Source organism: Ochotona curzoniae, unplaced genomic scaffold (genome assembly GCF_017591425.1).
Source record: "Ochotona curzoniae isolate NIBS_2020 unplaced genomic scaffold, NIBS_Ocur_1.0 contig_2754, whole genome shotgun sequence".
NCBI lineage: Eukaryota > Metazoa > Chordata > Mammalia > Lagomorpha > Ochotonidae > Ochotona > Ochotona curzoniae.
In genome coordinates this window covers 17,965,207-17,990,022 of record NW_024465582.1, presented here as the reverse complement: position 1 = coordinate 17,990,022, position 24,816 = coordinate 17,965,207, and positions in this window count along the sequence as shown.

Sequence of the window (24,816 nt, the reverse complement as noted above, 5' to 3'; positions counted from 1 at the left end):
GCAGAAAGGAATGTCCCAAGAGTAGCAGCTGTTCTTTATGTATTCATGTGGTTGGTACTGGTTTCCTTTTTTCCCCCCTTGGATCATCTGTGTCTTTACTGATGTTTTGCCTATTCATTAATGAAAATATCTCTGCTGACTTATCAATTTCTCTGTTTAATTATGTCTGTGTTTACCCAGTATATTTTGAACAACTTCTGTTAGTTGCATACATACCTAGGGTTGTCCTCCTGGGCCCGGTGTGATGGCTCAGTGGCTAAATCCTTTAAAATTACAAAAATTTATTTTAGTGATGTTTACGTAGTCAATCAGGATGGGAAGGATCTAGAATTAGGGAGAAATGGGTGTGATCATTGTTTCCATGTTTTCTATTTCTTCTTCCCATTTCTTGGGGGTCGTGGGGAGAGAAAAGAAGATAAGCCATACCCAGCCTCCCTGCCATCCCAGTACCTGAGGATGGGGAAAGGTCATCCAGTGTCAACCCAGGCTCACAATAGTGTATGTTCTGAAGGTTCTACCCAGGTGGAGGTGATAGTTTCAAAATGCTGTTGATCTTACCAATATATAGATGAGGAATCCCTTCCAAAGTCCATTGGCCATTGGCTAACATCATTAACCTTATAGTTTGCAGTTGTCCAGATATTTACTGCCATTGTTTGGCTGGGATAGTTGTCCATATATTCTGTTCTCCATTCTCTGCTGTGGCACCAGATGTCTTCTGCCGGCCCCAATGAGCTACCAAACCACCATGGTTTGCCGTTCAGCATTCCATCTTCTATACTGTGGAGGACCAGTTCTCCTAGGTGGGCTCATGGACCTGAGTCAGGTGACCTGGGCCATGTTGGGCCCCCCCCCACTCCCAGGGCTCATGGACTAGGCCCATACCACATGCATGGGTTTGATGACCTTGACCAGGAGACCCAGACCCCTCTGGGCCCTCCACCTCTGGGGCACACGAATCTAGCACCCACCACACAGGCGGGCCCAAGGACCCTGGACCAGGAGACAGGTCCCACTGGACTCCCCACCTCCAGAACTCATGGACCCAACACCCACTATGTAAGTGGGCCCTAAGACCTGGATCAGAATTCCCAGGGCCAGGCCAGACTTTTACCCCTGGACTCACAGTTCCAGCACCCACCTCATAGATGGGCCCAAGGTTTCAGGCCATGCAACCCAGGACCACCCTGGGGCTCATGGACCTTGCCCCCTCCATGCAGGCATGCTCAGTGACCTGGACCAGGAGACCCAGGTCACACTGGACTCTGCAGCACTGGGGCTCACGTGCCTGACACCCACTATGTAAGTGGGCCCTAGGACCTGGGCTAGAAGACCCAGGGTCAGACTGGACCCCCCACATCTGGGGCTCACAGTTCCAGCACCCACCTTGCAAGCAGACCCATGGTCCCAGGACATGAGACCCAGGTCCCACTGGACCCTCTACCCCTGCAGTTCATGGACCTGACACCCACTAACTCCAGACTGACATGGCTCATCTTCCTCAGCATCCACCTCAATCCAGCTTGCCCCAGTTCCAGCTTGTGCTGGTTGGTGCTGCAACCTAGCCTTTCCCAGGCAGCCCCCAGTCCCAGTTTGAGTGTGAACTGGCTGGTGATGTAGCCAGACTCATCCCCTCACACATCCCATCCTGGTTCTCAGATCTGCAAGTGAGTGTTATGAACCGACCTGACCCAGCCCATCCCTGACCTGACCCACATGTATGCCGGCAGGTACTATAACCTGTTCTGGTTTGGGCTGTTCCTTACCTTGGTTCTTGCACATATCTGCAGAGACTGCAACCTGACAAAGTGGTTCACCAAACTTCTCTACCTGGTCTCCTCCTAGTGGCAGATCTTGTGCATACTGGTGCGTCCCTAGCCCAGGTTGACTTTGTCCACCTCTTGTTCTGGCAGGAATGGTGTCCTTGCCCAATCAGCCCATACCCTTTCTGGTTCTTGCTGTTGGGTGTTACAGTCCATCCACACTTAGTTCATATGCAGACACAGTTCTCACATGGTTCAGTGGGAACCGAGACCTAGCCCAGCCCGTTCTACACCCAACCTGACTCTCATGAGTACCAGTGGGTTCTGGAGTCTAGCCCGGCCTGGCCTTCCCCAGACCCAGACCCTGCCTGTGCTGAGGGAGATTGCAGGTGTATTCAGCCCAGGACATTACACCAATTCTGGCACTCATATTCACCAATGGATATTCCAGCCCAGCCAGGGCATCCCCTTAGTTCCCCAATGGGGCCTGCTATTTCATTACCTGATTTTTCATTTGTTTCCTACATTCTTCATTTATTGCCTTCAAAATTATTTGAATATTTTAAATTACATTTAGCTTTTTTTTGCTGACTTTTGGTTATACTTTTTTTGCTTTTATTGTTAATTTATTTGGAATGCAGAGTTTTTACAGATACAGTGGAAGGAACAGAGAGAGAGAGAAGGAGAATCTTCCAACTACTGATTCTGTTCCCCATGACTGGGCCACGCTGCAGCCAGAAGCCTAGAACTCCATCTGTGTCTCTCACATGGGTGGCCGGGGACAAGGACATGTGTCATCTTCTGCTTTTCCTGGTGCCATTTGCAGGGAGCTGGATTGGGAGTAAAACAGAAGGGACCTGCCCACAGGAGATGCCAGCCTCGCAGTTGGTGGCTTCACTGCTGCCTCACTAGGTGGGCCTGCCTTTTCTTCTTGTGGTTGACTAATAGTTATGGTCTGTATCCTTGTCTTTTCACAGTTAACATGAGGACACGGAAACACTTTGTGTATAAGATGGAAAAGTCAAGTTGACATGCAAAGCCATATCAACTACTGCCCTACCCTTTGTGTTTTGGTTATTTTATGTGTTAGGTATGTCTATATTATAGATGTTAATGTTGCACTTTTTTATCCTTTATTTAAAAAAATCAAGAGAAAAAGGAACTTTTTCTTTTATTTGCTCAGCTGTTTTTTGCAATTTCTGATGTTCTTTGTTTTCTAAAGATGCAAATGTCTATCTGGAAGCTTTTCCCTTCAGCCTGAGAGAGTGCCATTAACCTTTCTTATGGGACCGCTCTGCTGGCTGGGAGTTCTCTTAGTTTTCTTTTATCTGGAATTGTTTTTATTTTGCCTTCATCTTTGATGAGCATTTTTGCTGGATTAAATGTTCTGTGTTAGAGAGGTTTTTTTTTTTTTTTCCCCCAAGATTTTATAAGATTCTCTTCCCCTCTTTTCTGGCCACCCTGGTTTGTAATGAGAATTCTGTTCTTAATCAGATTCTGTCCCTCTGTCTATTAGAAGTCATTTTCTTTTACTGCTTCCAAGGTTTGCTCTTCATCACTGGCCCAATAGCTGAATTGTAATGTGTTTCATTGTTAATCTTCATGTTGACTCTGATTGTTGTTGACAGGCGACTCTGTAAATTTCTGTCTTTAAACAGATTTGGACTACTATGGCCATGCTTTTGTCTGCCCTGCTCTTCTCTGAAAGTGGCTCCGTGTTAAACCATCTGACATTGTCTGAGCAGTCCTGGGGTCATTTTCTCCTTCCATCCTACCCTCCCCACCTCCGCCCCCGTTCATCTTGGAAATTTCACTGATTTATTTTCAAGTCCACTTACTTTTTTTTTTTTAAATTTCCCTCTAATTACTCAGTTCAATTCAACACTTAAAAACATTTTATGTGTTTTTTTAGTTCTAGAATTTCCATTTGCTTCTCTTTATTAATTAACTGTATCTCTTGAGTTTGCTTACAGTTCTATTCATTGATAGTGTATTTTGCTTTATTAAAAATAGCTGAAAAGCTGCTTCAAGAATCTTGTCCATTATTTCAACATCTGGTTCATCTCCAGGTCAGATGCTGTTGACTGTTCTCTTGGGATTGGGTTGCATTTTCCTGAAGCTTCATATGTCAAATTATTTTGGATTGGGTCCTGTATATTATGAATGTGAAGTTAAGAAAATTCTGATTTCTGTTCACTATTTTCCTATCCTGTGTTGTTTCCTTTGCTTTAACAAGCCATTTTCTTGGCTAGCCTCAAGGTACAACTTCTGTTTCTTTGGGCAGCAGCTCTGGTCTTGAGCCAACTGATTCGGTTCCTCAAGTGGCTTTGTTCTGTTTCACATAAGCTGGGCTGAGGTAAGGGTGGGAAGAGTTTAGGATTGTTTTCCCATCTTTTTTCTCTTCTGTGTTTCTTTTACATGATTCTGTAGTAGCTCCCCACTGTTACTTTTTGATTTTACCCACTAGAAAGACTGCAGGTTTTCCCACTAGTGTTCTAAAGTCTCACATGAATTTCACACTGCAAGTTGCAGAAACAGAGACCTTCCATCTTGTTCTTTTTTTTAAGATTTATTTATTTTTATCGGAAAGGCTAATTTACAGATAGGAGACGCAGAAAGACCTTCCATCCACTGGGTCACTCCTCAATGGCTGCTGTGGTTGGAGCTGAGCTGATCCAACTCCAAGAGCCAGGATCCAGGAACTTCTTTCAGGTCTTCCACACAGTTGCAGGAACCCAAGGACTAGAACCCTTCTTTACTGCTTTCCAAAGCCATAGTAGGGAGCTGGATAGGAAGTGGAGCAGCTGGGACACGAATTAGTGTCCAAGTAGGGTGCTGGTGCTTGCAGGTGGACGATTAGCCTGTTGAGCTCCTGTACTGGCCTTGGGACCTTCCATCTTCCTGCCTTTCTTTTGCAAGCATTCATGCCCCATGAGAATCTGCCTGCTCCTGTGCATGCTCCAGTGGGTTCAGGAAGCTGCTTTTATATTAAATCTGCTTTTTCTCATGTCTTCTGAGACTCAACCCACCATTGTCATTATGGCTTCTTAGAACCTTCTGCTTTGAATTCCTGCTTTCAATTCAATTCTTCCCTTTTTCATCTCCCTTGATACTGTTTTCTCCTCTGTTTTGGTTCACTCCAGGCATAGACTCAAGGATACTTGAGAAAATTTACCCAAAAATCAAATTGAAAGATAAGTTTAGGAACTGGCATTGCTTAGGAGGCCTGCATTCCACACCAGAGCACAGGGGTACAGAGTCTGGTTTCTTGCTGATGCCTCCTCTTGTAGTCATTCTCACCCATCTTCAACAGTTGAGCTTCATTTCCCGGCTTGTCATTCTGCCTCCCTCCATGGCGCTGGTAAGCTGTTCTAACAGCTCCAGACCCACTCTTGCTGTGAGCTCCCTGGTATGCTGGAGCAGGGACTGGGCTCTTCCAACCTCGTGTCTGCTTTTCCAGCCAGCTCCCTAGCCAATCTTTGCTTGCTTCTTCTTCTGGCTTCCTGTTGTCACGACTAGGTAGTAGGCCTTCTCTTGGCAGGGGCATTCTCTTTCTAGAGTAGCAATGGCGTCCATTTTGTAGCTTTTCCAGCACTCATAACTGAACTCACTGCTCTTCTCCAGGGCGGCAGCCCCAGAGGGCAGGAGGTCTCCCAGTCTTAGGAGATCCAGCTCTGAGCTCTGAGATCCTGGCACTGTTTCCATGGCATCAGGCTCCTCTCCCTTGAGCCTCTAAGCTCCACTCATTTCACTTCTCCCTGTTCCCCCTAACAGAGCACTTCCTACAGCAGCTACTTCTGTGATGCCTTTGTTTTCTCTGTTTGCTTCTCAGTAACCTGGTTAGTAATCCTTCATCTTAAATCTTCTGTCTACAAGACACAAGATGCTTTCTGTCTCATGAACCCTGGCTATTACAGCCCTGCTCTTTTCTTCCCGTCCAGATGAAATGCCAATCAAAGCACATTCTGACATCCTTTAAAGCTTTAAGATGCATCTCCACCTACTTTGAATTTTTCTTTAAAAAATTTACATATCCTACTGTAGTTTTCATGAACCAAGTATAATTAACAGCAGTTTCATAATGCCTCGAGTAGTTTGCCTGTATCCACATGCTCTTGATTTGCCTAATGGACTTTTGATGTCATCTGTCAACATCACTCCCAGATGTGGACTGGGAAGAGGGACCAGTCATGGAGGGATGGTTACTGCTGCAGGTGAGGCTTCCAAATGAACCAGGAAAATGACCTTGAATTTTCACGGATGCCAGGGCTGCCTGGAGGAAGAAAGGAATCTAGAAGAAGCTGGGTGCCAGGGGTAGTGGGAGGACCTGGGAGCTTGTTTGTGTGCACTGACAGCCGCCATGCTGCCCTGCAGAATGTGAGGAAGGGCTGTATCTTCATTTCTCATCTGTATCCAGGAAGCAAACCAGAAAAGGGGACCACAGACAGGAAGTACAGGAACAGGGACTTCTGACATGGGCCCCCTTCCCCCTCCATTCCTGAAGTGTGATCCCTTCACTGTGCTCATCCTGCAGACATAAACCTCCATCGCTTTCGTAGGAGTCACCCACTCCTCCCCCGCCAAATGGTGACTTTCCTAATTAAAGTCTCGGGAATTCATTTATCTCCCCGAGATTCCCCAAACATGAAGAATTTCCTTGGACTTATCTAAACACTGTCAGTCACCCATAGCCTCGAGGACCTCCTTGCTCCATGTTCAGAACATAACTGAAATTAATGGCACAATAAAGATGCCAAAACTCTGGTCTTTGTTGGAGGCAAAAGGCAAGGACATGAAAAATGATCACCCTGACTTCCTAGCTGAGCTGGGTTATATTTCAGTCCCTGCAGAGGAGGTGAACGTGGGCCTGCTGATGAGAAGACAGCAGAGCACCATCCTTTTTCTTACAAACGTGTGTCTTTGTGAGCTAGCTCCTAGGCCACCCTCTCATCAGATGGGAGAAACATAGGCTACCAAAGCATTGGAGGTAGCCTGAGTTGGCTTTGGAGATAGTCAGTGATGCACTAATCATTAGAATGCCGTATTTACATATTCTCATTTTCTCAAGCATATTGGATTAGCTGAGGCCTTCACGGCTTAATTAGAAAGACATTGACTGTTTCTCTCTTTCTTGAAGACCCAGGCTATTCCAGAATGTGTTTCTTGGTTACTTTCCAGGGTTTATGGGTTGCTCAGTACTGGTGCAAGCCACAGCGTCGGAAGGCCAGGCCCTCTTCCCCCAGAGGTCACTCTGCTGGATTCACAAGAAGACAGGGAAGATGAGGGTTTGCTCTGTAGTTCCTAGTGGTGTGACCTGGATAAGTGAAACTCTCCAGAGTTCCAGTATCCACATTTGTCAAGTGGAAATGAGGATGACAGATACCTTCTTTTCCTATAATGTTGTGAAATAAGTTTTTTTTTTTTTTAAAAAGTGCACACAACTAGGTACAAGGAATCTTTATAAAGTTCCTAAAAAATGCATTTAAAAAAACCCTATGAGTGGATCTCAGAGATAAACTTATCTTTTTGCTCTGCTGTTCCAAAAGCTTTTTGAAGTATGTTTGTATCTAGAGAGGATTGTCAGAGAGAAGAGACAGAGAAAGATCTTCCACCTACTGGTTCATTCCCCAAGTGGCTACGATGACTGGAGCTAAGCTAATCTGAAGCAAGGAGCCAGGAGCTTCTTCTGTTTCTCCTACATGGGTGCAGGGTTCCAAGGCTTTGGGCCATCCTCTACTGCCTTTGCAGGCCACGGAGAGCTAGAAGGGAAATGGGGTATAAACTGGCACTCATATGGGATTCTGATGTGTGCAAGGCGAGGATTTAGCCACTGGGTCATCACACTGGGCTCTCTAGGCAGTTTTTTAACTTTGTCACAGTTTAGCCAACCCCCACCCCACGAAAAAAAGAAAATTAATTCCTTTTCCTGCCTCCCTCAGAAGAAAATTATAGAAAAGCAATACCAAATGAGCAGAACTGTAGTTTCCAAAGTTCTTTGTCCAGTGAGTCAGCAGTAACTGCTCCACCACAAAAGCAAGCACAGACCCCTGGTGGAGCTGGGATCCCCTCATCTGACGTCTTTGATGCACAGCAAGGCCCAACCTGAGTCTAGCTGAATGAGGCTCCCTCCTAGGTCTGTTTTAGCATCTCTACATTCCCAAGCCCCACAGCAGCAGAGCTGGGCTTCTACATTCCTATCTTTTAAGCACAATCCCCAGCCCCTTTGCTTCTCTGTATTCCACCTCTTCATACAGAGGGTGCATTCATGCAAATAAACCTAACTGGGTGTTGTCATTTGATTGTAGATACTACTGTGGTGTTTAAACCTTTTTTTTGCATGTCCAGACCAAAAAGTTAAATGAGACAGTATTTGTTGTAATATTAAGTCCATGCTGCACTTTATGTTTTAAATACCTTTGTTTGGCATTTGCTGACATTAATAATCAAGGCATTCCTGGCTCATGCACTCCTTGGAAGTGGAACTGTGTTATTTTCATAAATGTATCATCAATAAGCATGGAAATGCTCCCCTCCCCCCCAAAAAAAAACTCCAGAAAGATTGCTCAATTTCACGTTTAAACCTCTGAGTGAGCACATTTAACTGATAAAACTTCATTCATATCCAAACTCAACTGCAAGCAAATCTGAAAATGGAGAGATGTGCTTTTTAGCGATTCCCGGTAGATCTGCTCTCAACCCCCTTGTCAGCCCAGCGACATCTGACACAACTAAGCCCCTTTCTCTGTCTTCTGTAATATACAAATCTCCTGGATCTCCACGTATCTTTGTGGGCTCTCTTTTATCAATCTGTCTTGGGGTTCTTTTGTCACAGGTACCTTTTGGATGATTCTATTCCTTGCATTTATGCCTCAGGCACACTTTCTTTTTCACCCTGTGTTCTTGTGTCCATGTGCCTACTGTCCTCTGTTGGTGCCCAAGTCTACATCTCCAATATATATTGTTCTTTGAGTTTCACACCTTTATAGATAACCTTACTAACGTTGTGTATTCAAAGGAGAAATATATCCAACATGTTTGATAATAAATCCATTGAATTTTCCTCAACGTGTATCCTTTTTTTTCTCTCTTTTTCATTATCTATCCAGTAATCCAACCAGAGATGTCTCCGAGGATCCCAACTTTTTCTTGGTGGCTGGCTTCTAAGAGGCAGGAGGGAGTTGCCAGGTCAGGTAAGGGCTGTGCCTGTGATTATCACTTCTGTTGAAGTGGGTTATTCAACATAGTCATATGGTTCTCCCAGATTCAATGGAGCGGGGCAAGTGACTAACTTGTGATGGAGGAGTGTCTGATTCATATGATGAGAGAGTGTGTGGAAAGGGGAACATCATCAGGACTATTTTGGAAAGAACTTGTAGCTTGTGAAAAGAAGAAAAAGAAAGTGAACACAGACTCAGCGTGTGCATCAGAAAGCTGTCCTGCTTCACATCCTTCTTAGGAGCACTACCGCTGCTTCTGAGAATCGCTGGAATAAGGAATCTTGGTGCTTTGTAACCGTTAGTTCATTGTTCATTTATTTGTTTATCCATACTTAGAGCAAGTTGAGGCATTGTATCAGTGCACTCAAAAACCAAGTGGGATAGACATTCTTGCTCATAATATCCCACTGTCCTCCTGGAGCCGAGAGCATGCCCTTCCACCATCGCCCAGTTTCATTTTGCATCATGGAACCAGGATCCCCTGTCACTAATGGCAAGAATTATCAAATGTTTTCCTTAGGGAACGTTGGAATGAAGCTCTTCAGGGAAGTAGAGATCTGCACAGTTTAAAATTTAAACTTGACCCCAAGTTTATAGCATTGTAAAATATTTAGACCTCTTGGTGTGGCTTGTAGACAGAGCAGATTGTAAATTTTAAATATTTACAGCTGATAAGTTTTATTCATTGTATGACAGTATTTGATACATAGCAGCTTACAGAAAAAAAGTGCTTGAATTCAGCACTCAAATGAATTCATTTTGTATCTTGTCCTGAGGTCAAACTGTGGCTCTGGGTAAATGGCCAACAGTTGGTAGGCCAAATGCCAAAACAATCAATTGGATAACAGCAATCTAATTCCCTCATTAAGACAACTGGAACAATAACAACCAAATACAATACACTCTATGGCAATCTAATCAATAGCTCTACAATCATACACAGCATCTTTTCAATCAGATTAATTTAATTTTATTTGGTTTAGTTAAGTGACATAGGCACAACCTTCATGATGCCTGTTCTGTCCTCATATATAGCATGATCATTTGAAGGAATCTAGTGAACATCTTGTTCTGTGCTTCTCACATCTGGAAAAAAGTGTGGACAGCACACAAAGTGACCAAATAAATGTGGTATGTCTTTCTGCAGTGCTCAGGGCATCTTAAAGCTTGGTTAAGGGAGGATACGCACACACAGACACATACCTACATGTAAATGACAAATGTCATGGATTGGCTCTGCCTTGGTAACAAAAGAAGTTTTAATCTCAGTGACTCAAAAATAGCATTTTATGTCACTTGCCCTTCAACATTGGCTGGAAGTTGAGACCCACGTTGTTTCATCTTCCAGGATCCAGATGGAACAGCCTTTATCTAGGGCTTTGCCTGTTGCCTCTTTGTAGTAAAGAAGAACGAAAGTAGTCCATGAACTCTATGTTATTGCATCTACCTAGACGTGGTGTCTGTCATTTCCACATGAGTTCCATTGGCCAAGAGATTGGTCCTAGAGATTTATCTATTTTTTAAAGAGGGGGACAGGGAATAGCAATCTTACAATGTTCCAAGAAGAACTAGAACTGTTCAGTAATATTAATGCCTACCAGATAATAAGGTGCAAAGTCTGTGAAACATTAGCCTGAAACGTAACACATCCTGGAAGATTCTTGTAAACTGTATGTGATCTCTAACATTAAGTAGAGGAATCCTAGAAAATGATACATTCCTGCCTGCATTTCTTTATTTTATCGTAAATGTACATTCGTATAAATGTATATTCGTTTTCTTATCTTTTGGTGTCAGGTCAAAGGGAATGGATTCATAAATTGGAATTTCTCATTGTCTTTCTTGCACATGATAGTCCTAAGGGCATTGTGAGAAACTAAAGCCACTGCATAAGTCAGTGAAAAGAGAAGTCCTTCAAGATGTTTTATAATTTTTTTAGCTGCTCACACACTATTGGAAACAGTTCTTAATGGCTTGCATTAATTAAATATTTCCAAACCATTTAATTTCACTATTCGATAATTACTATTTGTTTTAAAATATTTCAAACATAGAGACCAGAAATGTATCCTTGCATGTGGACTCCATTGTCAGTTTAGTTTTCATACAAACAATAGCTCTACTACTTGTAGTAGTCCTACTCTATATATTTAACTAATGTTTAATTAACTCATGCTGTCACAATAAATATAAAAGGCACAAACAGGCTTATGAATAATGCGATTCCAAGTGGCAAGAATAGAAAGGCAAGGGCACACCAGGGAATATGTGGGGCTCAGGTATGAGCTATCCAGCAGAGAGCACCTGATAAATGATAAAGTGATTAAATTTGCTGAAAGTATCTGTATTGGATTTTTATGGAAATCTTTAGAAACACAGATTACAGTCCAATATCCTCACATTGTGGTTGATCCCAGATCCCACAACGTATGACCTGCTTAGATTCATTGGTATATTGATTTGCTTACGTATTGACATGTTTATAGGCAGTACGAGGTAGTGCACAACAATGTGTATTTTGGCATGCAGTATGTGCTAGAATCCCAGTCACACTACGTGATATTTCTCTGGGAGAAGAGGACCTACCATATACTGTTGCTGTGAAGGCTAGATCAGACAGTGGATCTAAGTGTTATATACATGTTGACTTCGGGATAGGTTCATTCCGTCGATGAATAGGGGCTGAGCAAATGCTCTGTAGAGGAGAGAGTGAGAAAGACAACAGCACAGTTTCTTCTGCAGACAAAGCTACAGACAAAGATCAGGAAGCAGGTGCTTCCCCATATCAGTTCTCCATATCAGTCAAAGCAGTAAAGTTATAGTTTAGTCCCTTTGGTGAGGAAGATTAAGGTGTGGTAAAGGAACCTTGCCACTGCAGATCATCAGAGATGGGTACAGAATCTGCCATGAAGAGAGTGCTCTCCACAACTTTTCTGGGATTGTTGAATAGGCACAGATGACTTGCTGCAAGGATAAACCCATTTCATGGGAGGCAAAGGAGTGATGAATGCAAATGCTCAGGGGCCTTGGGCTCCCTCCTTCCTGAAAGGCAATTCTGGGTAACTCAGTGTTAACTCAGGCCTTACCCCCATAAACCTTTGAAAAAAAAATTTTTAGTAGCTTTGTAAGTGTGTGCTGTTTGCTTCCTTTAATTTGATGTGGAATGCGAGAAAAAGAGATGTTCCCATTTACTGATTCATGATGGACTGGTCCATATTGAATCTATAAGCCTGGGACTCCATCCAGGGCTCCCTCATGGGGGATAGAAGCCCAAATACTGGGTTCATCAGCTGCTGCCTTCCCAGGAGCATTAGCAGGAAGCTGGCTCATAAATGGGACAGCAGAGACTTGAATTGGCATCTCTATCAGAATGCTGGCATCTTAAACACCACAACGCCAGCTCTCTCCCTGACTTCTTCAATGGAATCTCTTGAAACTGCTGTGTCCCTTTTGGATATAGTTGATGACAGTCTCAAGAATTTCTCCAGCTGGATTGTGAAGAAGACAGTGGGCATCCCTGTCCTCTCTCTGGTGGCTGTAAGCTCTTCCCTGTATAATAACCATTAGAGGTCTGAAAGACTCAGTCCTCTTTCTGGACCCATACGCACAGCTATCCCAAAAGAAGGCTGAATCAGGATCCACTGTTTCCTAAGTAGAGGAGTATTTGTGGATAGTGCAAGATAGAACATTTGCCACACTGGCCGTCCTCCTGACTGGCTTTGCAGAGATGCTCTTGGGGTGGATGTTTGGCTGAATTCATCTCTCTTGTTCTTGGTGACTGCTCGCATGGATTTGCTTATGTGATCAGCTCCTCTGCAGTCCTCTGAAAAGCTCAGCTGCATCTCCTTCCTCTTTCCTCAATTTGTTCTATTTTTCCTCTCTGCCTCATCCTCTTTCACCCCCTCCCTTTCATGCTGCTGCTTTTTTCCTATTTGTTTTTTCTCCCTTTGTCCTCTCTTCCCCTCACCCACCTCACTCTCTTTTCCCTTCTTCAGTTTCCCATCCCTTTAGTGTATATTCCTCCTTCTCCACTATCAGAAAGCAACTTGTGTGGCTTTGCTCTTCTGTCTGCGACTGTCCTGTAACTCCAGTCACAGGGCTTCCCCGAGGTGACCATGGGGATCCTCAGACCTGGGGCTGAAGTGGGGTATATTTAAAGAACTGATTAAAAACTGATCGACAGATGCAAGCTGCCAGGCGTTCCTTGACAGCTCGCAGAGAGCTGTTCTCAAGAGTGTGCAGTCAGTGCCGTGTGCTGCAGAAGCCCTGGGAAGGCGACGAAATTCCAAAGTCATCTGCAAGGGCAGCAGAAGAGACACAAGAAGAGGCTCCACTGAAGCTTAGCAAAGTAAAAACACAAGCTTGGGTCTGGGAAGAGTTGATCATAGCTAAGCTGAGAATTAGAAAGTGGGTTCAAAACTTCCTGTGGGATCCCAGGCTTGGGCCGTCTTCCCGCTCCGTGGACTCAGTGCCAGCAAACACATCTCCTTTTCATTTGTCAGCATTCTGTTTCTTGTTAGAGCCTGGGATTTCCGGCAGTGGGCGAGAGCAGCGCTGCTTGCTATGCAGGGCCGGCACTCCTGCACCACTCTCTGCATGCTGGGATCCTCATTGTGATGCAGCAGCCTGGGAGACGCTGGGCGCTGGCCCAGCTACCTGGGTGGTAGCTGAATGTGAGAGGACGAGCTCTCCTCTCATCAGCTCCCTGTATCCTGCACGTTCCCAGTTCTCTGTCTTGGGCCATTTTCTTTCTTCTCCACTTGCCTGAGCTACCTCATCCCTACACATAGTCCAATGGTTAAGCATTAACGTTCTGTGCCGTTAGTGGGGAGAGACTGGTAGGGACAGAGGGGGGTCTCCTGGAGGGATGGAAAGGTGCTCTTGAATAAAGTGGAGTTGCACAGGGGTAGACGTCTAGAGACATGCACTGAGCTACACATTCAGGTTTGTACACTTTATGGTGTGAAATGATCCCTTCAGAAAAAGTAGAGAGTCTAAATTGCAATCAGCAGGTTTGGGTTTGATTCCACTTAGGATTGTGTAACTTCTCAGTTACCTGCCCCCACAGGTGTTTGTGTGGACAATACAAAATGAAAAGCACCTAGCAATGTGTAAAATACTTGACTTAGGGTTATTGCTTATATCTGATTGCAAGACTCTTTAACCTGCTTTGATTCAAAATGCTTCTTAGCAGACAGGAGCACCTAAGGACCCTAATGCAAGCATCAAGACCTTGATGCAACAGTATGAATAATGGTAGGGATATTAGGCCCCAAGTTGGGATAATGGGAAAAAATGGACAAGAAGTCTGGCCCAACTCCTTTAGGACCCAATGCCAGGCAACCCCTCTTGCTGGTGGCTCACCTGTGCAGGCTGGCCGCACCCGTGTTCAGCCATCGCACTCCTTGCAGCCACGTTTCTTGAGTCCTGAAAGTAAATGTAGGCAGAGTTCATGGTTGGCAGAAAAAGTCCTCTCGTGTGCATAATGCAAGCTCTTAGCTAACAGCATTGATGCTGAGAAACACAGCTGTGACTGATGAGATTAACACAGCTCTGACGGGGAAAATTGGAAGTCATCCTGGTGTCTCTGCCATCATTAAAATCTGCCTAACTGTGCTGTTTAGAGCATGCTCCAGGAAAAGGCTGGGCCCCTGGTATTTATCACTGACCCCTAGTTTGCATGTAAATACCCAGAAGCCCAAAGAACTGCAGGGAGGGAAAAACGTCATCTTGCTTTACAAATGAGGTGGAAGAAGTAGCTTGTACGAAGTTCGGAAGTTCGTTCATCTTCAAAATATATTCTTGCAGTGGCTGTGAGACAGGAGTTGTGGTAAAATATTACATAACTTAACATAGAAATATTTTTTCCAGCTCTCCCCAGAGTTCTCCCAAGCCAACCTAGTCTTAAATTAGCACTGCTTAATAGGCAAAAATGATCTCAGTAAGTTTGGGTGCAACAATGATTTAGGCTGTGATGAGTTGAGTGTTTATGTAGAAGCATGGACCAAAGCAGGTGCCGTGTCAGCCACTTGGGGCTCATACCTGGGTAGGAGCCTGGGGCTTCCCAGCTGACCTGCAGGAAGGGGTGTAACTTTTACCATTGCCTTGTCTGCCTCTGTTGCCTACAGTTCTTTGGGCCATCACTTTAGCTCCCTGATTCCTACACCATTCTGGATAGTCTTTCCATTTGGAATTCACACACTTAAGTGTCTTGAAAGAACAATAGAATGCACAGGTGCCTTGACCTCCAAAATCCCTACACTGGGGATACTGAATGAACTTGCCACAGAGCCATGAACCACACTTTTTCAGGGAAGTAACCTAAACCGGTAGAGCGGGCCAGGTAAAAAGCATCAGAGAATATTGGAGGCTGCAGTGATTGGAGAGGGTACTGAGCAACTAACACTCAGCAAAGTGGATTTTTCTGGAATATTCCATAGACCCAGCACTGCTATAGCTTGAGATATTTTAGATAGGCCACACATTCTGATTTTTTAAAAATACGATGCTTAACAGTTTTTTAAAAATCATTCTGTGAGCCAAAACAATTGTGAGTTCCTGGGTTGATTGATTAATTCTGTATACACACACACTCAAACACTGCCAGTGTCCTAAGGGATCCCCTGGAAAGACATTTTCTCAGTCTTCTATAACAAAGCATCAGACTAGGTGACTTAGAAGATGACCGATTTCTTTGTCACTGTTCTGGGGGTGAGGGTACCAGCATGGTGGAGGGCCTTCTGCCAGTTGCAGATGGCCAAGTTTTCTTTGTGTCCTCACAAAGACCCTTGGAAGGACACCGATCCTTTCCACAAGCTTCCACACTCATGCCTCATCAGTCCCAATTATATCCCAGAGTTCCCCCACTTTCTAACACCATCCCCATTTGGAGGTAGGGTTTTAAAAAAGAATTTAGGGGAGATGCAAACAGTCAGCTCTTAATAGATACTATTTCAAATTCAAGGTCAGCAGAGCATAAGAGACTGAAAATGGGCTGAAATATTATGTTACTTTACCTCTCGGTTCAGGAACGGCGGTGTGGATACTGGAGGGAGTTTTGTGTATGAAGCAGCTAAATTCCAGACACATTGCCCAGTGCTGCCCTTTGGAGAATTCATTGTGAGCGATCTGAGCTTGATGAGGAGGAGTTCAAAGACTTTATGCTGCTGAACTCTTCCACTCACTCGTGAATTCAAATATTTGTTAAGAATCTACCATGTGCAGACACTATGCCGCATGCTTATCAGACCTGAGCAGAGTAAACACGAAGCTGGGCCTCCAAGAGTGCACAGTTGAAAAGGAAAGACAAACAGAGCTCTGATGGAATCGAGAGCACTACAGGAGGCACTTGAGATCTGGCCCTGACCTGCCGCTTCTTCTCCTGCTCACCTCCTTCCTGGTTTAGTGAGTTCCTGCCACACAGGCCTCCAAGCTACTTCCTGAACCAGCTTCTTTTTACAAGTACCTGAGAAGCAGAGAGATAGGAAAGAAAGACACACACACACACACACACACACACACACACACACACACACACACACACACATACACGTCTCAATGGCTGCTTCTGAGGTCTGCATCAATGAAAGCTGAAGTCAGGCCATGTTGGGATACACTAGGAATGCACTCAGTGTCTTCATCTCTTTGACTGGCTTGTTCATGTGTGTTTTAGCCAGGTAGCATACACCTGTGTTCTTCTACAGCTTATCTGTAGACATGACCTGAAGTTTGCCTGTCTCACTACAGGTGAAACATCAGGACTGCAGCCTCAGCACAGCCAATTTTTCTATGCTGGGTGCTGTTTGTCTGGCTGACCATGCATGATGTCTGTTCAGCTTATGCAGTAGATGCAACCAGAGCAATAGGATAGTTTTTAAGTCAACATTGAATCACCCTCCATCCCTACCTCAACCCCCATTCTTAAGAAAAATTGAAGATTAAAAAAAGGAAAAACAAAAGATTAAAAATCATATAGACGTCCTAGTACATAGATTTGTTGGTTCTCTCCAAGCCTTTAGCACCTGCCCTAGGATGTGGCTTAGGGGTTTTTTTGTCTGCACAGGGGAACCAGGGGCTTCCACAGCCCCTCTGCTTTGTCACATCCTTTCATCCTCTGGCCTAGATGAAGCTCCACTGCACCCCGGGCCAAACCGCTTTCTTACTATTTTCATGTGGCCCCAATTCCTTGTGGTCTGATCTGGCAAGGAGGAACTCATACTGAATGAGTGTGGTTCATGGCCTGGAGGTTGTTTCTTTCACAATACTGCACATTCCTAACAGTGTCACTTGATTGGTCCTGAAAAAATATATATGAAGATAATCGTGATCTCATGCCTGTGTTTCTGAACAGGGAATATGAAATAAAGAGATATTCTAAATTAGGATAGTGGGAGAGTATTGGTTTCTTACTGTTGCTGTAACTTATAAGCTTTCTGAATGTCAAATTCAACAGTTGCTTCAGAATGGTTATCTCTTGGTGGCTGAGATTATGGGATATTTTTAATACTCTTTATCATTGTTTGCTGTTTTCTCTAACATAAGCCTGTATTACATTGATGAGTGGGATGAAACGTCATTGACAAAACAAAACAAAACAAAAAACAAACCCAGGATGCATTGTATGAAGCCATTTTGAAAGAACCAAGTACATAAGAGAGACTACATATCCCAATGTGGCCGGAAGTCTATGTCTGTCTAGGAATATGAGTAATGTTGCTTCTCTTCCTTGTGCTTTCTTTGTTTATCCATTTTTAAAGATTTATTTATTTTTATTGCAAAGTCAGATATGCAGAGAGGAGAGACAGAAAGAAACATCTTCCGTCCGCTAATTCATTCCCCAAGTGACTGCAACGGCTGCACCGATCCAAAGCCAGAAGCCAGGAACCCCCTCTAGGTCTCCCACGCAGGTGCAGGGTCCCAAGGGTCTGGGCCGTCCTCGACTGCCCTCCCAGGCCACATGCAGGGAGCTGGATTAGAACCGGTGCCCACATGGGATCTCGGCACACTCAAGATGAGGGCTTTAGCTGCTAGGCCACCACGCTGGACCTCTTATCCAATTTTCTATGATAAACATAAATTGTCTCAGGAATCAGAACAAAACTGCTCTTTTTTGTTTGTTTGTTTGTTTACTGGATACACAATGTTCCTCCTTCAGACTCAGTAGGTGTTTCTGAGGGTGAAGAAACTTGGCTCTTGATCTTGACCCTGAAAGTGACTATGTGACCCAAGACAAATCCCATGTAGAACAAAGACATTTCCAAGGCTCTGAGCAAGAATATAATAATACTAAAGTAATAATTACTAAAGTAATAATCTGCAGTCACCCTCCTCGGCATTAGCCTCAAGCAGCCACGGACTGGGAAAGTATTTGGGAAGAAGACCTTGCATTGGTGAGTTTTGTGATTAGAACTACAATCCCAGAAATGCTCCGTAAGATGTTATTAAAGGGGCATGTTGTAATTCGAAGGCTCATTAATTTTATTTTGAGGGAAGAGACTAAATCACAGCTATTAAACCAATCCCCTGTGCCTTAGCACTTCTCACGCCGACTGATGTCATGTGAAAGCGGAAAGGGAAAGATTTGTCCTTAGATGGGTGGGCGCCATGGCAGCAGGCCAGCCCAGAATGGATGTGACTCTGGGGGACCAGGTACCCTTTGGGGTGAGTCGAGCTGTGAAAGGGGATGCTTTACTCCTCCAGGAGGAAGCCCAGATTGAGCAAGGGTTCTGGGAAGGCTACAGTCAGCTGTGCCTCAGTCTGTCGGTCACTGTGCCCAAATCCTCTGCGAAGACACGGTCAGAGCCCTAGGCTGCACAGTGACAGAAAAATCTATGGCTGAATAAGGCTGCCGCATCGGGAAACTGAAGGCCTTGTTCTGCTTGGGTTAAAAGCCATGTGATTATGAATGTGTAGTCATATAGTTTTACGGCGGTGATGATTCATACAGCTTCTCTGTCCGAAGGAGAGAACTGGAGAGGGGCTGATGGCCCCCTCCTCCCCCTTTAGATCAGATGGGGGGACTTTGAAGTCTCACCAGACATTGACAGATTCTCACCCCCTCCCTCTCCAGGAGTGAGGAAATCATTTATTGAAGGAGTTCATTTTCATTCTTTGGCTAAGCACCAATAAAGGGAACGGAGCTATTTCCAAATACCCACATCTCCACCACTCTTGTTCAGAAGTCCTCATTGCTAAATGCCTCCTACTTGGTGGAGCTGAGGGAGCTCGACTCACTTTTCTGTACTTCATCTGTTTATTTTACCCATAAGCCTAAAAGAAAGAAACATATTTTGTGTACTTGAAAGCAACTTAGTAATTGGCCAATGGGTAGAAAAGATAACAGATTAAAAGTGTTGGAGGAGACCTTGTAATTTGTTTACTGTCACTGTGTCTAAGAAGGAAAGCCCTTGAGTCAGCCTTGAGAGGAATCTTTCGCTCTTCACTTTTGTCTCCTGATCTTACATAGGTGGGTCCCTGCTCAGGCCATCAGTAGTGGTTGCTAGTAGCTTGAATTGTTTTAGTAACCCACAGTTTCACCTACAATAAGAGGGGCAATAGCAAGACTGCAAGTAGTTATTGAAGGGGAATTTCTCTAAATGTATGCATCTTTCCCCTCCTCCTTCCCAAATCAAGTGTGATGAGATAGGGAAGGAGGGGTATGTTGGCCAGCAAGGGAGAATCAGCCTACATCTTGCCCATGAGCAGCAAATCCGCTTGACTGTGTAACTCTAGACAATTCCAGGCTGCCGTGGGTCAGAGAGAATCCTTAGGAATATTCAGGTTCTCCCAGGTGGAAGGGCCCAGTGCTTGTCACATGAAAAGGGATAAGACTGCTCCGTGGAGCTTTGTTCCACCAGAACTTTTCCACAAACATTTTGAATTACTCTGATATGACTAGGAACACTTTCTCAGGAAGGTAAACTCAGGTTTAAAAAAAAAAAAAATTGAGAGACAGTATGAATGGGTTAGTTCTCTTTTGCTGGGTCAGATCTCAAATCCCTACAGCAGCTGAGGTTCAAAGAGCCAGGAGCCATAGGGCAGCCAGAGGCCCAGCTACTTGAACCAAAAGATGTATTAGCAAGAAACTGGACTTGGGCTCAACTAGAGTTGAGCCTGGATATTGGGATTTGGCATGCAGCTATCCCAACCAATGTTTCAACTGCTAGGCCAACCTCCCCCTTCAAATTCAGCTTTGACAGAACCTGTACTATTTGATAACGAGGAATACAGTGATTAAGACACTGAACTCGTTGTGGCTCCTAATTGCATAAGCTTGAGTTTCTTTTTAGTACCTATTTTAGAGACCTATCTTACAGACTAAATCACTAAATAGATGTACAGTGCTGAGAACAGTACCATGAAAAGGACTCGGGGTTTGTAAATACCATAGACTCTGGAGGAGCCCAAGTCATATTTGCTTGTCTTATTCTAGAACAGCCACTGATAATTCCCATGCACATCCATGTCTTTCTGTCTCTGTTCTTTCTAGGGCATTGTCTGGCAGCTCGAGTGAGCTTGGCTTAAGTGTAGGACAGGCAAGATTTGCCGGGAGTGAACACACCAGAAGAGACCCTCAATGATAAGGGGTAGAAGGTGGAGGATTAATACCTGAGCTCACTTGTCCTTTATTGAATCAGCTCTGCAGTAAGTTCCACACAGTCTCTCAGAGGATTCCTCATGGGATCCTCTTCCAGTTGCCTGTGACAATATTCCATTTATTTATGCATGCAACTTTGGCTTGCCTTCCCCCAGCTATCTAAATTCTCCACTCCGTTGTTTTCTAAGACTGACCCCAAGCCAACGCCTAAATCAAAAATTACTAGTTTTAATGGGGAAACAAAGCCTAAGACAGTTCTTTTATATGTCTGAGAGATACTTAAAATTACGTTTAATGTATTTTTCATGTCACCCGCAATACATAGGAGTTACAGAGCTGAAAAGGGAGGCTCAGGGATTTGTTGGTTTTTCACTTTAGATTTTCTCTTATCTCTCCCTGCAATCCCCACAACTTAAAACTAGAACTATTCTGCTAGAATTTCAGATGGATAGGTAGTTATCCTTTCATTAGATAGCGCCACTCAGAGGACATTAAGACTTCACACATTGTTTTTGTTCACCCCCATTCCTCTAGAACCAACAGCATCATCAGGAACAGTACCTCAGCAAAAACTACTTTATTACTAACTCAAACCTGATTCTTCACATTAAATCAGAAAGCAACCTGTAACCCAAATGAAGCACCAAATAATGAAAGTTTCAGCAACTTCTGTATATAAAAGGGTATGTGTCTGTTGGTAGCTTTTACATATATTATATGTTAAAAGCTTTTCTATTTTTAGATTGAATGAAATATACTATTAAAATTAATTTCCCCTGTTGATATCAACTCTGTCATCTAGATTTCAGGAAAGTTAAAATTGTACGTGGGGCTTGCATTTTATTCTTTTGGACATTGCTGGTCCAGAGGCAGTGCTCAGCCTCATCCCCAGTTGGGATGGCTTTTTCTCAACCATCTTTCATGGTGGCACTTTTTTTATTCCTTCTCAAGCTAAATGCTGGAGGAATTGTGAGCACTACTTACTGTCTGATGTTGGGGTAAGGACAATAAGCAATGAGGAGAGTTGATCCTGTTGGAATCACCGTTCTGTTGATGAGTGTTTTGTACATCTTCTTGGATCCCAGAGTGGAAGTGAAGCACTTAAATTCATGGTGTATCATTAGGTTGGATGGTGGCTGGTTGCTTTCTAACCTGCAGTGTAGCTAGGTAGCAGAATCTTTTCCTGACTCAATTGAATAACCTGAATCCAAACAGGTATGCTTCTGTGTATGCCTTGAATTTTCTCATGCTTGAGGAAGGCACTTTACTGAACATTTCGGTGTTCAGCTCTGTACAATAGGCTAGTGGTATCTGACCATGAATGGCATAGAGCTCTTGTCAGAGAGTGGGTGGTGTAGATTTATGGAGGACCAGACTCTGGGAGGGGGTCCTGAAATGCTTCCCATTGAAGAAGCTGCCATAGCTTTGACCTCTGCAAGACCAAAGCATCTCGGAGGGTGTCCAGTGGCTGACAGACTCTTCTTCCTCCCTCGGTTGAATATCTCAGCATGAGGTCCATATGAGGATAGACCAGCATATGTGTCCCCTTTGAAAGGGCTTAACCCCAGTGTCACTATGACATATTGGTTAATATAATTATCCCGATGGGTTTGTTTGTTTTTCTAGCTATGCACACATTTTCATTCTTGGGAACCCCAAGGAACAAAATGTTATTGGCGTCCTCTCCAGAAACAAGTAACAGCTGCATGTGTTTGGGACATGTCCCAAGCTGCGCCTTCCTCCTCGTGCAAAGGAAGCTGTTGATATTTCCATTCAGAATTGAGGAGGAAGACTAGAGTCCCACTCCAGCCCATCACCAGCACTCTCATGGGGCAGGATATGCCACATGGCTAGTTTGGTGAGCCCTAGCAGCCCATAGCAGAGACTTTCTGCTACCTGCACTAATCTTTGCCCTGAAGTACAAGGGCAAAATAAAGTCCTTACTGTATCTGCTTCTAATGCCAGTGCTGCTAGGAAAATTGCTTTCATCTATGGAAGAATCAGATCATTATGGCTGGTGGAACCTTGGGCATCTTAGGCAGTGGTTCATAATCCCAGCTGCCCATTAGAATCTCCTGAGGATATCTGCAAAATACCCAGTGCTCTAAATCTTATATCCTGATATTTCTGATTTAAGTTAATTGGAACAGAGTCCCACCTAGCATTTGGTGCTTGACAAAAATCTCTCCAAGACCTTTATACAGTCTAACATCTAAACCTTGACTCAGTTTCTCATTCAGATAATTAGTGAGAACCTGGGCTTCAGACTCAGATATTTTGGAATTTACAATTCTGGCTAATTATTTTTTCATTAATTCATGCCTTCACTGAGCTATTAAAATTCTTAATTGCTTTGCTTGTAAAATAGGAACAGCAACAGTTATCTCACAGCATTTTGGAGAAAATTGAGTGCTAAGTCTTGTGTTTATTTGCAGTATTTTATCATAAGCAACTTGAGGACAGGGACCATCTGGTAATAGAAGCACTGTTAACTCCTAGGAATTGGGCACTGTAGCAGACATAGTCGCTTCCACAGTTACTTATCTCACCAATGTCAGATAAAGAGGAATTCTCTGGGGTGAACAAAAAAAGATACAGAAACAGCCTTGCATGCACAGGATCTCACAGACTACAGCCAAGAATTTGGACTTAGATCTTTCTGACCCAAAATTCATTTTAATTCAAAATGCAGAAAGTCTCCCTAACCTGTAATTAGGGCTGGAAACCAGGCCTGTGGCATGATGGCTGTCACATGAAAGGTACTGTAGAAATAGTCAATGAATGGACACAAATGAAAACATTTATAGGCGTGAATTAATAAAATATCTAACTCATAGTAGATATTCAGCTATGTTGAGTTCGTTATTGATCATGTCTTTGCCTCAAATATATATAAAAAAAGGTTTCTTTTCAACAGAAGCAGCATAAAATAAGAAAAATTATAATGAACCTTATATTGTTACCATTGCAAAATGACAAACTGGTTATAGATTGAACTCATTCTTTCATGTGATTTTAAACTTAGTACATGTTTCTAGCTCCAAATCAGAAAAGCAAATATGCAAATATGCTAGTTTCAAACTCTTGTTAATCTTCCAGAATACTGTTTGGATATTAGCTGTCAGGGTGTTTTATGTATTTCTTACATGTATTCTGAACACAGCTGTGCTAAGACTCCAAGGACTCGTTTGAACACATCAGAACAGCTTGGAACAACGGGAAATGCATGCGATGTGAAATCAGCAAGGCCGAGCTCAGGTTTTGGCCATGTGCTGAGCAGCTGGGAAGCTTTAAGTCCAAGCATCTCTGGAGAAGCCTTCGTACCCTGGAGTTTTGGGACCTGGTGCTGAAAGGTTTTAGGAATTCACAATGAACACGAGGCACTCATTCATTCATTAAGCAACTGCTTATTGAATGCCAGAAATTTACTAAAGTGAATGGATTGAGACAGATAAGTTTCCTGTTCTTATGAAGCTTGTGATTGTTTCAGAGAAAGATGTATCAATAAGAAAACTTCATATGCAGATTAATGTTATATTTTTGAAGGTTATAATTAAAAGGCATGTTAACTATAGATAATTAATAATGCTAGTTGTCCATCAGAATATACTTTGCCCTCTCTGGAAGGTCTCTGCTTTCGAGTAGAGGTCTTCCATTCCCATGTGCCACCTAAGGGATGGGCTCTGATTGGATTAAACCACAGACCCCCAGCTTCCCACTGGGCCACGGTGATTGTGTAACCCAACCAGTCCACTCATAGTATACCTTGGGACTCTGCTGTCCAACATTGGCATTAAAGTGTTTTCTTGCTTTTGTTTTTGTTTTTTCTTGGAGTCAGAGAGCTATAAAGACAGGAACTTTCAGATCCATTTTGGCAGCAGGACAGCAGAAGCTGAAAGATGAAGCTGCTATGAAGAGTAGGAAGCAGCTGAACACATCCTTAGAAGTCCTCAGAAGTTTTTAGACTCTGGAACTTGCTTTATCTCTGAATTCCAAATTATAAAAATGAATGAATGTCTTTATTGCTTAAGTTCCTGTGAATCAGGGCTTCTGTTTCTTGCAAAATTTGATTCCAAATATGGGATGCAATCAAGCATGAACTCTGCATTTAAATGGGTTGGATGAGTGGTGGCCAGTTGGGATTCAGGCCATGTGCTTATATTGTATAGCAGGGAAAATTTTATGGAGGAAAATGCTGCATTTCAGATGATGGTAAAGTTCTACAGCATGAAGAAAATCT